The sequence below is a fragment of the Thermobia domestica genome, chromosome 9 (genome assembly GCF_964235325.1).
Source record: "Thermobia domestica chromosome 9, izTheDome1.hap1.1, whole genome shotgun sequence".
NCBI lineage: Eukaryota > Metazoa > Arthropoda > Insecta > Zygentoma > Lepismatidae > Thermobia > Thermobia domestica.
In genome coordinates, this window is record NC_137462.1 from 16,775,372 (window position 1) to 16,790,187 (window position 14,816).

The 14,816-nt window shown below is 33.4% G+C and overlaps 1 long non-coding RNA gene across 1 annotated transcript; it reads right to left on the minus strand.

Annotated features, from left to right (window-relative positions):
* Positions 1-221: 221 nt before the first annotated feature.
* LOC145693917 (uncharacterized) lies at positions 222-14,573 on the minus strand. Its single transcript, XR_014132851.1, has 3 exons — positions 14,459-14,573; positions 6,384-6,565; positions 222-340 (listed from the first exon to the last, which is right to left on the minus strand). It is a non-coding gene; the product is annotated as an uncharacterized LOC145693917 (long non-coding RNA).
* Positions 14,574-14,816: the final 243 nt, after the last annotated feature.

Genomic DNA, 14,816 nt, shown 5'->3' on the forward strand with positions numbered 1-14,816 from the left:
CTTCTATAAAATTTGATTTCAACATTAAAATTTAACATTTAAAACATTCTGAATAATCAAACAAGTTCTCCATTTTTTCCTTGATATACTATTTGTGTATCGTTATTTTGGTTTTGTGTTGTTCATTATTAACAAGTTAATTTCATTCAACTCTTATGGATTGTGTAATTCCAATCAAATACATTGTATAAGAACAAGTTATTTATTCTTAAATTTCATTGAGGTAATACAAACATTGATAACATATTATGGAATCCAGTATTAAATGTCAGAAATATATTTATTCCGATTTGGTTTCTGAGCTTCATTGATTGTAGCTTTCGATAAAGGTCTACTAGCTCTGAAAAGAATACAGAAATATTAGTTTTGCCCAACTATTAATATAAATAAGTTTAATAAATGAAATACTTATTTTACTGATAATTACTCATCTTCTGCTGTACAAAGCAATATTCCAGTTCGTAGGGGTATAAAACAGCATTCCAAATTATTATTAAGTTTTGTAAGTAAAAGATACTTTAAGTACTTTAAGATAATTTTATATCATTCTAATCCTTCTTAGTATCATTATGTTTTTCTTAATCAAGTGCTTGGTAATGTGTTTGGTTATTTCAATACAAGTCTACATGTATAAAACCGATATTCAAACATGTTATATTCAAACAAAGCAAATGAAGCACAAACTGAAATCTTTACACTTTCTTGAAGGCAGTTAGCAAAGTAGTTGTAAATTTAAGGTTCGGGGCACATTGGTTCTATTAGACGAGACTATAGATATAAAATAATACCTCCCTTACTGATAATTAAATTCAAGATATCTATTCAGTAGAATTATATCTTATCTATTATAGCATAATGACATACATTCAAAGACACACATAAACAGATTATCTTTTATACTAGTCAATATTCCCATGTGTTTTTTTAGACGAAGATTTTAGGTTGAACACTATACGAAAACTATACGTGCGTAATGAAACAAGTACTACCAAAAATTCTTAAATAGAACAATATGCATGAACACATATAATAAACATTAAGAGACTGAGCATTGCGAAAAATATAATATGAGAAATTTATAAACAAGGAAAAAGCGAGGAAAATAATGAAAAGATAAACTGAAAGGATATATAATATTATATGTTGAATATAATTAGAATTTTTATAAATATATTAGCATGATTGATGAGATGAAAGTGCATTATCCGCCACAACACAATGAAATGGTTAATAAAAACGAATGAATGTTAGGCTTCCGTCTTGGGGCGGCTCAAGATTGATGTAGACATGGGGAGCCCAGATTATTGTTGAGGAAGAACTGTGCAGCTATGGGAAAAGATGAGGGATGACTAGATGAATGATTTGACGTTGAAAGAATCTGCGATGAAAGTCATCCATAGAAAGGTTGTTTACGTGAAGTGTGATCAAGATACTTAACGGTGTATGACAATATTTGAAAGTGGAATCCTGCTCTAAGTCTATGAATATTGTGTCCAGAAAAATATCTTTATGAGATTCTAGGCATTTGGCTATGTATCGTTTACGTAAGAGTGATATGTTCTACAAGTGGTGGAAAGTCTATTCGATTGTATAATTCTCGGTTAGAATATGGTAATTTGATGCGGTATGCTAAGCGCACTGCATGGCGCACCATAATTTGGAGCCTATTGTAGAATCTAGACTGTGCTGGGGACCAAGCAATATGTCCGAATGTAAGTATGCTACGCATGAACGTTTTATAGGTGTTAATAAGCAGCCTTGAATTTAAAACCCAATGCTGTCCTACGAGCCTGCGAAGCAATTGTAGCCTGTTTTTTGCTTTAAGCACAAGTTTCTGGAAATGGGCAGTCCATTGAAGTTTGTTATCGTATGTTATTCCTAAATACGTCACTGAGGTAGTCGGTTTTAATCGGTGTGTTCCAACAGTGATATCGAGCAGGTTAGGGTTGCGGTGAACATTACTGCGGCATTTAGGTGGTATGATGACAAGTGTTTGAGTTTTCTCCTCATTTACAGTAAGTTTCCATTTCGTACACTACGCAAGAAATTGATTAACTGTGAGTTGTAAGCTTCAATTAATGTGTTGTATAGTTCTTCCAAGAGTTAGGAAGGCAGTATCATCAGCATATTGGAATAAATAAGTTGGAGGACCAGGTACTGGTACGTCTGATGCGTACAAAATGTATAGAAGAGGAGACAAGCTGGACGCTTGAGGTACTCCTGTGTATGCAAAGATGGGATGGGAGATGGTATTGTTGATACATATATATGCGATTCGATTCAGTATGAATGAGAAAATTACTCTAGCATATGTCAGTGGTAGTCCAAATTTAAGCAATTTGTAAAATAGACCGTAATGCCAAATTCGATCGAATGCTTTCTCTAGATCCATTAAAATTGAACAAGATGGGAGCAATCTATTATATTGGTTAACGAGAGTGGTCGTCAAACGAAGCAACTGGTCATTAATACTGTAAGATGATTGAAAACCGGTCTGGAAAATTGGAAGGAGTTGACGATCATGCAGATATTGATGTAAACGTTTTACAAGAATTTTTTCCAATACTTTCCCCAGTGTCGCAGTCAGTTGTATTGGCCTATACGCACTGACAGAATGTGGTGGCTTGTTCGGTTTTAAAAACATACAAACTTTAGAGACTTTCCATTCAACTGGGTAATATCGTACGGAGAATAAAAATATAAATAGCTGCGAGAAGATCCCATGTGTTATTGTGTGAAATATTTTATGTTCTACCTGTATCTGATTTTGAGATCTCGAAATTCGTCCGGGTGGACATCTTAAGAAAACTCCTTAGAATCTTTCTTCCGAATTAGGTTACTAATTTATAACGCTTAACCAATAACTTCCCAGCGTGTCCATCTGGACACGCAAATAGGGATAACTTTTTTTGCCTGGGGAATTTAGTGTGTGGAATTTTGTGACAGGGCTCACAGTGAACACATTACAACAATAACAACAAAACTTTCGTTATTTTCACATTTACTACGATCATATGGAACAATCGTAACTGAAAATATTATAAAATCAGGAAAAAAATAATTCGGGCAGTTATGGGTTAAAGAGGTTTCTGAAAGTTTAAATTCAACTTAATTGTAAGAATTGTAACCCTTGCCCAGTTATTTCTTTCCAGGTTTTACTTCATATACGAAAACGAAAAATCATCGTAAATTAAATATATAAAAACATGAAAAAAATATTTTGCTATATATTGTTTGAGCAAAGAATGTCTGCATTAAAATTCACATCCTGAAAATCAAATTCAGTCGTTTTCTGTAACACATTTAATCGGTAAATAAATGAAATTCGATTTCTTGTACCCTACACTTCAGGAACAGAGCTGCTTGAAATCACTGTTTCTCAATAATAATAATAATAATAATAATAATAATAATAATAATGATAATAATAATAATAATAATAATAATAATAATAATAATAATAATAATAATAATAATAATAATAATAATAATAATAATTCAGATCTTTGATTTGAGGAAGTCAAAAGATTTTTTTACTTAACTAAATTTTCTTTAGACCAATTCTCTTCTGAACAATTCTCTTTCAGAAATTGTAAAACTTTCTATTGAAAAATTTTTGAAAGGAACGAAATTGCTTTTCAGAGATTCTTTAAAGAAAATAAAACGATTTTCGGTCACGAAAATTATTTGACTGGTCCAACCAATGAACCGATTCATTGTTTTAAATAATATAGATAATTTAGTATACAAATATAAAAAGATGACTTAGTTTTGGCAACACTGAAAATTCGCGTAAACATTTTTTTGTGATTTACTGTTGTAGCTTTTAAATTCTAGTATCACGAAGCTTCGAGTTACGGTATAAAGTAAAATATGAATGTTGTAAGCACTACTGGACTCAAACCTTGGTCTCTGACAATATTTAACTATTTTAAAGAAACTATTAGCATATATTAAATTATGGTAATCACTCATCTCTTAATATAACTAGTTACACAATAACACTATGTGTATGTTATTATCATTATTAATATACTAAATTACATTGAATACCAAACAACGATGAGATTGATGTTGGACACAAGAATGTGTGCAGAGAGTCGTAATATAAAAAGAAAAATCTTAGTATTACTGTTACATTGTACGCATATTTTCCAACTCATGTAATGTTCATACTCACGTGTGATACTGACATTACTGTTGCTGCTTACCTTTCGTATGTGGACTACCCGCTATTTCATTCTACTGTGGTAATTTTAGTTCCCGTTACGTGATATACGCAACCTATTTCGCAGTACTGTCTCGCCGGCTGCCTATAGGAACAGCGTTTGCATAATTCCTGCGTGTTCACCAATCTTCCTGTATTGACGTGAATCTGCGTCTCTTTCGCATACGGATCCAATCAAAGCAAAAACATGTATTTTCTGTTTTCGTTTCTTCTTTCTTCTTGCTTCTTACCACCCTTTTCGGTCATTCCCGTAGCACATTTTGGCAACATCGTACACATGATTGGTCCATTTCCGGATGTTCTGCTTTGTTCCCATGGGTGTGTTCTACATCGTTGCCTTGCGTCGACTATGGGTAGTACATTTAACCTTTCGGACATTTAACCTTTTCCAATATCTCTTCTCGTTGTCGCTATATTCAACATAATCTCATTTTAACCCCATTTTTATGTCCGTATTCGACCCTTTTAATACGCATCATAACCGGTATAAAAAACGTGTCGCTTCTTTTTCGATGTTATCTGTGTCTGTGTAATCTTATAAAAACCGATGCATTACACCGGGGCATCCTGCCTTATTAGTAACAAATGTACTTTCGCTAGTTAGCGGATTTGAACTTATTGTAACAAAATAAACTATATTATTTAAACTCTATCTTTGTAATTACAGGCTTCGTGTTGCCGTGTATCACAGCATTTCTTCACACATTTTCCTATTTAACGCATGCATTAAATTTACGGCATGACAGCTGTAAGTTTTACGTCTCACGCTTATGCCGGTTAGGCTAAAAGAGACGGCGATGTTGAGTGAAATTGTAGAATGATGAAAGTGGGAGAAAACGGGAGAAGTCCGACAAAACCAACAAGCGCGATGTTTATCCACCACAAAATTCACACGACGCGAGCTAAGATCGAACCCAGGGCCCCAAGCACCGGTGGTGAACGCACAACCACTGAGCCACCGCGCCCCCATTTAAATGTACGTATTCTGAGGATTGTTTATTCCATTGTATATTGGGGGTGCGGTGGCTCAGTGATAGAGCGTTCACCTCCGGTGCTTGGGGTCCCTGGTTCAATCCCAGCTCGCGCTGCGTGGACTTTGTGGTGGACAAACACCATGCTCGTGGGTTTTCTCGGGGTTCTCCCGTTTCCTCCCACTTTCTTCATTCCACCATTTGACTCATCTCTCATCATCACCGTCTCCTTTAGCCTACCGTGGGACGTAAAACTTAAAGATTTCATTTTTTCCATTGCATATTGGCACATCTCGGTATAATATCCAGAAATCCCAGACCTAGAAGATGTTTATGTTGGTGTGAAATACTTAGGGTTTGTAACGTTATAAAGGAATTGGTGACTATATTCTCAGTTTTGTAAATTAAATTAAGTAATTAACGTCCTCTAAGTTGCTTCTTTTTTTAAAGAAATGGTGTTAAGAATTGCTATTACATGTAACGGTGAGCTATCTTCTTTTCATTTTACTTTTATACTTCTCCGGACTGGACTTGATTTTATAATTATTCACTGTTTATTATTTAACTAAATATATGAATTTAATTTTCTAAATCCTCAGAGTTTCCATATTTCAGCGGTTGTTATCCCGCTGTAGCTTTAGAATCATGAGTGGCACATTTGAAAGGTGTAGTGCAACTTAGAGAAAGGAACCGTTACCACGGAATCTAATTCATTATTATGCAAAAGTTACTTCCGCTGATTTCAGAGAATTGATATAGTTAATGAAAACTATCTTAAGGTAGTTGATACTAATAAACTGCTTCTGCAAAGCTTCCAAATTTGTTTTGTTGATGTTTATTTTGCAGTAAGATTGAATAGTTGAGGTAAAATTTACCTTGGCACTCAAGTTCACGAACTTTTTTTTTTGCCACAAATTATGTATGTAGAGACTTATCAAGATGTAAGTTGATGTAAATGACCCGATATGTACGAAAAATGTGCAAAAGTATGTTGGCCAGTTTGGAATTTTATGGATAAATATTATCATCATATAATCAAGAGATTAGATTGTATATTAAAATGAATACGGATTGTTGTGTTTTTTTTAATCCGTGCTGAGGACAAGAGGGTGATTTACTTCATGTAAGTATCGCTAGGTCAATTTCTCTTCAAATTAATTTCGTGTCTACACTTCTACACTCACCAGTGTGTGTCGACATTGTTCCTCAGGAACACACTCATTACCAAGTGCGAGATATCCTTCCTTACAAGCACATTCCCAATGAAGTGGAATAGGTATAGCCATACATGGCAATTTCCTACCATCACACCTTTTATTATTTCTGCAAGACGGTCCTAGTACTAGCTCCTCATTCTTTCCACAATCTGAAAAATAGAAAGCAATTTTCAAAAATAGTTATTATTTTGACAACTATTTCGTATTTACTAATATGTCACATTCTCCATAAGACGATTCACAATTCCCTATGTAATATAATGAAGTTTTGACAATGTCCACCCTCGATATATTAAGTTATTTTATTCCTTAGAGGACAGTATTAATCAAGTAATGGAAATGCATGAAAAATCTCAAAATATTAATTCTTTTTTTCCACTAAAGTAGAATGTTATTTTACCGAATACCAATCGATAATTTCAGAAACAACGCAATGCCTGAATGCATAATGCTTTACGAGACACACGAAATTGCCTATAAGGAAGTAAATGCAGTAATTAAAAGTATATTTTACATTCGTTGTAACATCTTTCTCTGTAACATTCCTGTGTGACCCACATAACTTTATGTTCTTTTAAATAGTAACAATTAATTACTACAGTATGTGGACGTATGTTTTCTCAGAAACGAATCCGACAATTTAAAGACTCGAAGGTTTATTGTAATTTGCATGATATGCACATTGAAATAGAACTGTTAAAAATAACCATTTAGCATTAATTCACGTAACATTAGTATTATAATCCTTCGTTCTAGTTGGATTGTCACAATTCACTAATTGAAATTTTCAATGTAAAATCCGTATTGTCTGAAAAGTTCCGTGATCATCTAAATTTTAACTTTGAAGATCTTTCATATTACTTTCACTGACAGTCTTGCATTTAAATAATATTACCTTTTCCGAGGAAACATGCTTTTTTTACTGAGTGATCAACTATGCTTATGTAAGTCACACTTTTTACCTCAGCAGACTTCGCACGTTTTATAACATTTTAGTTATTTTGGTTCTTGCGCATGAACTGCAGAACAATCACGTACTTCAAGGTAAATAATTTCATGTTTACACAACAATGACTAATAATAGCTTCTATCTCCTGATTAATTTACTACAATTTACAGTACTTGCAATTACCTGTACACTTTGCCACACTGCTTTCTTTCTTTTACCACATAAGCAGGTTTTGTTACTTTACTTTTATACACACCTTTGTTTTCAAAGTCTTCCTGCCAAGTGTTTTTCTTTCTTTCAACGTCAGTCATTCAACAATAGTTGCAATTTACAGGAACAATAACAGTATGATGATATATTATTACACGAGCTAATGTTTCTAAGGTGTTAATAATTAGAATGTTGAACTGAGTTGGAACAACAATCAGCATTCACAATAGAAAGCACCGCAATCCTGGATTTATGTAGCATTTACATATATAAAAATTTATGTGATATTCTGAAGATGAAGATGCATTGAACTAGGGCGACATATAGTCAGAAATATGCATCATGCTTCATGAAACGACGTCATATGAGAATTTCGTTAAAAAGAAAATACACTATATATTTTCAGTTCATAAAATTAATGTTTAGTATATCTTCGAACGTATTTGTATTTACTGAGGGTAATTAGGTCATCTTTCCTTATTTGGACTTCAAGCAGTGGGTATTATTGCCTAGAATTACAAATCATACACAACATAAAATTTGAAAATACTATAGTTGTAGGGATTATTAGCATATATCTTAAACATTTCCCCACAACAGGTATATAAGTCCAATGAATGTAGGATAAGCAGTGGAACTGACAGCACATAATTGCTGTGTGTCAATATGCAACTTCTTAAATAGGATATGTAAATAATTTTCTTAATTTAGAGACCACAAAATGGCTTACGGATTCCAGTAACATTGTTTTCTCTTCCTAGCCCTATGATTAACATAAATCTTACTGTACATTAGGGAATGTATAAATCGTCGTAAATATGTTTATAATTTTCATGTTTAGTACTGGAAGCTCTTAAGCCTTTCATTTTCTACATAACCATCCACGCATAATATGCATCAACGTTTCCTTAATTATTATTTCCCACTCCAAGACAACTGTGAACAAGTGATAGTTTTGGGTGGGATAATTATTTACTACAGTGATAGTGTACAGATTTGAGACACATTTTTTTTCTTCGACAAGCGTATCATCATTTGAGTAATATATACCTCATCCAGCATACAAAAATTGAGATAGAGTTATTTGACCCAATGGTCGAAAGCAAACCCACCCTAGTGTTGTTTCCTACAGGAGAAACTTCACTAATATACAATAAGGTAAATTTTACTGTAAAACCAAGATAACTAGAGAACAACATTCTTGGTGTCTATCACGAACTAGAGGCGAGTCACTATTTAATAATCAATAAGATGGATGTGAATGGACTACGATATTTACCTGATGATTTTGTTAGTGAACACAGATTTAAATGTGGAGAAAATAACATTATTCCTTTACCCACTTAACCTTTCTGGCGTCACACTTTTCTTTCAATTTCCTATCTAAATCCAGTTCCATTGTTTTCCTTTATCATTTAGCATGTGCGCCACATAACAGCGTTTTCCATTTGACAATGTTTTCTTCTCAATGATATAAGGAAATGCAGGAATCATCTACCCAAACGTGGCCCGGGAAATTTTATTGTGTAGTGTACGTGCTTGTTTACGCATCAAGAACGTCAGGAATGATAAACAGAGTTTTATTAAGCAGTTAGATGTATTTGTTCTTATTTTTAATGTACAGTTAGTATGCAGAGAGGATTCGTGAGATACTAGAGTACCGGCATTAATTTTGAAAAACTCGTAGGATTCGAAGTTCATGCTTGCCAAGTAATTTCATTAAAATGTATTCGAATGATATAGGTTCTAATAATTTGGATTTATTTTAGTCTTTTCTCAATTGTTTTTGAGTCGTCCATTTTCTATACTTCTAACAATTTCTTGTTTCATGTTAATTAAATCTCTCTTTTCTTCTTCATCAGATTATCATTGTTGTTAAAATTTGGAATACAAATAATTGTGTTATTAATGATCTTTTGTGCTTACGAGATTTTGATTTGCGTGTTATAGTACACCAATAAATCGGTCGCTACCTTTTGAAATACGCGAATTTGGCGTACGTGCTTTCAAGATGAAAGTGATATTTTTTTAAAGTAGATTTTGACTGACCAGCTTTCGAGTGGAGAAAATTTGAGTGAGACATTTTGTTTTAATGTACTCGCAGATTAAAATACACTTTTGTGTTTCTTGTTCTATCTCCAAACGTTATTATACTGAAGTCAAAACATCCATAAATATGTGTTACAAAGATCTTTTCATGACCAAAGTAACCTTGGTAGTTGGTCTAATCCTTACAATGAGGATAATGAACGTTAAAATGCGATGTTGTTGAAATATCCATAAGATTATGTGAACGTTTAAGTAAAACGTTTCTTAAAACAAACACGTCATTCTTTTACACTAGAATATTTAGTGTTTCCTGCAGTGGTTTGAACGTTGATTGCACATTTGTCCCTAGATATTTCTAAATATTCCATTCTACACGGAAACTGATGATACTTTCATTCCTGTAGATGTTCTCAATTTTAGTTAATTTCTAGCTTCAACTTGCAAAATGCATGGTTACACACAGTAATATTCCCACGGGTAAAACTATTCATCACGACTCTGGAATAAACTAAAGAAATAATTAACACTTATGTCCAGTGTATATACAAACTTATTTATTATAATTAAAAAACAGGGTAACGGTTTCGACAACTTAACGTTATTTCCATCATTACATCAGAGTTAGTGTCTGGTGAAGATAACGTTAAGTTGCTGAAACCGTTACGCTGTATCTTAATTTTAGTAAATAAATGTAACTACTCTGGTCAGAAAAATTAATTATTCTCATAGTAACACTCTCATTATTATTCATTCAATTCAGTTGCAACATAATTCTTGTTGCTGAAGCGAGTGCCTACGGAAACAGCACAAAATTATTCAAATACTTTTTGACAAAAGTGACAATGATTTCACAGGAATTTTCAAGAAAGGTGCCATAAGAAATATCAATATCCTTAATAGAAAAAGAATATTGATAGGTACCATTCTCACAAAATTATTGTAAAAAAATATAAACAGAGAATCACATTTTCTGATTATATTCCATTAAATCGAACTTCCATCATATTGTAATGTTTGAATGAAACGTATATTTAATAACTTTTAAACAAATACCTCTCACTTTCTGATATTCCACGAAATTCCATCCTAAGGAAAATTTAGTACTTTTTTTGAGAACCGGTAATGACGAGATTAAAATATTGTTATATATTTTGTGATGAAATTATTGAAAATAAAATATAATTAACTGAAAAATCGTTTCATTCCTCTTTACATCATTGTTCTAAACTAAACGTTATTCTTCTAAAATTTTATAAAATAAATACTTACTAAAGTAGGCAATATGACATTCTTTATTCCTGAGTAAATATATTCAAATATTTAATTTATTTTGGGTATCTTCATTTTTGACCACAGAAAACAATAATACTGACATTCTGTAAGATTCATACGCATAATTCGATTAGCATTTGAAAAACTTTACTACTTTTTACACTTACATACTTTCATTTTATATAAGTAAATAGGGCTAAAATAAAATATCTACTGATAGCTTTTATAATAATATTAAATTCAAAAGTATACACTGATTACGAGTTCAATTAGATACCCCTGCCTAATACTATGTAGTACGACCTTTTGCTCTGATAACGGAGGCTACCCGCCATGGCATGGGTTCAACGACGCGTCTAAAGTGTTGTTGTGCAATCTCAATCCATATCCTCTCAAAAGTCTCCCAAAGAGCCTGCAGGTTGGTCGGGAGAGGGTCCACAGCTCTTAGGCGTCGTTCGGTTCCGTCCCAGATGTGTTCGATGAGATTGAAGTGCGGTGACTTCACGGTGAGGGAAGTGTTGTCAGATCAGAGGAGTGTCCACCAAACAAGTTTGCTGCAATCCTAGACCGGTGGACCAGCTCATTTTCCTGCTGAAAGATGAGGTCCCCATCCCGATGTTACAACCAAGCAAATAACAGGACATGACTATCCAGAAAATTGCGGTAGCATTCAGCTGTGAGGTACCGTGTCAAACGGGCTAGGGGACAAATTTCACTCCATGTAACTTGACCCAAATGTGAATACTACCACCTCCGGCATGCACAGTTGCCAGGTGGCACAAAGGAGATATTGCCTCGTGGGGTTGGCGATGCACTCCCATCCGTCTATCGACTTGTACCAATGTGAAAGGTGACTAATCTTACCAGGAAACCCTTTCCCACATTTCCACGGTAAAGTGGCGGTTTTCGTTTGCTCATGCTAAAACATTGTGTCCTGTGTTGTGCTGTTCGAAGGGGTACTTGCAGCGCCGATGTCCTCTGTACACCATGGTAAATAGTTGGTTTTGAATTATGTGGCTATTATTGTTGTCCTGCATTGAATCTCTTTACGATTTAATGCACTGATTCCCATCTATCTGTTGTTATAATGAAAGCCAATAGGCGCGAACCCCTTTCATCGACACGTCCGTGACCGCGGCAATTTGCCCGGACGGTTTTCGTTTCACTGAAAGCCTGTTACTAACGATACACCCATGACTCAGTTGCGTTTGAAGATCCGAGTGCCGTAGCAACTCCTGAAATCGAGCCATCCAGTCATCTGGACCCTACGATTTCATCACGCGCTCAGGTCATTCATCTTGCCCAGCACACACTACACTAACACTGATACCGAGCAACAAAGCACTCAGAAGTAATACGCGCGCGATGCGTTTCATTCACATGCACTTATGGAGCCTCTGCATGATGTTTTCCGCAACTATCCTGCTGCCTCTGAATCAACTGGTGTTCACAATAATTGACGAAACTCATTAAAACAAATACTGAAAACTGTCAAGAAATCAAAACTTATTCATATTTTTATTCAAAACGTAAACAAAATTTTAAAAAATAAGCAAGTTTGCATGAGCAGTTGTTTAATCAGTTAAAAAGTATATAGGGAAAAATCTATTAACCTGAAATCCAAATAACTAACTTCATCTTATATTCCAATATAAAAAAAACTTTGTTATTTTGGTATGTAGAGATTTTTCTAGAATATAATTCATACATGTTGTTAATTGTGATTTTATAGAAATATTTCATCTGCTTCAAAGTATTTATATACCACAAATAACAAACACATTTGCTCAAGTATACACACACACACACACACATATATATCTATCTATCTATCTATCTATCTATCTATCTATCTATATATATATATATATATATATATATATATATATATATATATATATATATATATATAAGTGTGTGTGTGTGTGTGTGTGTTTATGTGTGTATACTTGAGCAAATGTGTTTGTTATTTGTGGTACCAACAAATGGTACTGGAAGTAATGTTCAGTTTCGGATATTAATCTAAATATGAAACTATCATACTGTCTGATATAAAATCTATCTGTTTTAAAATCTAAGAAGGAAATTAGAGAAGAATACTCTTTCTGAGTACGATAAACGTAGCTTCTTCCGATTAAGTGCTATTTTGAGGCTTCAATATATATCCATAAGTGCTTATCGAAACAATTCAATACGATAGAAATCACTATAACTTACCTGACTAATAAGACGTAGACCCACGTTAGCAAGTAGAAGAACTCAGATCGGTTATAAACGAAAATTTATCAGTAATATTTTATGCATCAATATCTTTATATTCTTTACGAGAAATCCTTTAAAAAATAAATTTTCTTTTAAGAGTCTTCATCCCGGCGAAATTAAAATACCGCTAATTTTACATTAATTATGTGATATCTTCAAATACATAAAATATAATGGAAATATGGAACAAGAGCGCCCTAGACAATAACAGTTTACATGAGATACCGTTATCACGATTCAATTACCTGCTTTCAATTTCGAGCCATTTTGAAAATCGGCATTTATTTTCGCGTTTCTGAAAACATAAAGCCACTAGGTGACTTGTGATAACGGTACCTCACGCAAAATAATATTGTCTAGGGAGCAATTGCTCCATATTTCAATTATATTTTATCTATTTGAAGATATCACATATTTACTGTAAAATTAGCGGTATTTTAATTTCGCCGGGATGAAGACTCTTAACCATTTTCGTGTAATACGCTTCAAGCTGGATGGGTTGCATAAGTACGCGATAATGTAAAATGCTTTCGAAGTTGGAACTACCAGATTGGAATCAACACTCAAGTACATTCCGAATAATGAATGTAAATAGAATACGTCACATTTATGAGTTCAAGTTTTTACGATTAAGACTATAATCTACTAGTTGAATTAAAATTTATCAAAACAAGTGATTAATTCAATTTCTTACATTATGAAAGCTTTGCAGGAACATAGACAATATAAAGTGAAGACGGAATTCATAATAATATTATATATTACTAGCAGCGTTCACCCCGCTTCGCTGGGGTCACCCCGGAACGCAATAAACTTTGTTACTTAGATAATTCTTACTTTTTCGCTTTCAAGTGATATGATAAAAACCATAGAAGATTGGAGTAAATGTTAACATTATATCGCCTGTCATTTATGTTAACCCGCCGAGTGACACGGTCATGTGGGTTGCATATAAATACGGTTAGATTTAGCTATGATGAGCTAACAAAGGATTTGTACGTTATGGACACTTGAATGGTCAATTATCTCAAGACACTGGTAATTGAAAATTAAAGTGATATGATAAAAACCATCTAGGGTCCAAATCTTAATAACCCCCCAAAAATGAAAGAAATTGGTTCAGCCGTATTAGCGTGATGAGCTAACAAAGGATTTGTACGTTCTCTTTTATATATAAGATTATTAATATTTATTACTATTTATATTTATTATTATTATCTTTATTATTATTAATGCTAATACTATTCTGCAATTGACATAACATTAATATGGATTATAATACGTAGAAGTTCGTACTTACTTATGCCTACGGGTGGCGGCATTCCGCAGAGGACATTACTAGAAATCATAAGGAAAAGTAAGATGATCTTCAAATCCATATTCATTTCTTGGTGTTAGAGTACCGGAAAATGTTACGTTGACATCGCTTTTGTAGGGGAATCTAGATTAATTAAAATGATTGATTTAGTCATTATGGATAATATAATGGTATCTTTCCACGCTAGGCCTGGAATAGGAAGAATAAGAAATAAGTATCAGCTTAAACATAACGACAATCACTTTAAATGTCCTCCATAACAAACGTAATTACAGAGATTATCATCTCAAAGTAAAATACCATATACGCTTTAGAGCACAACACTATATTGTTCTTTCAC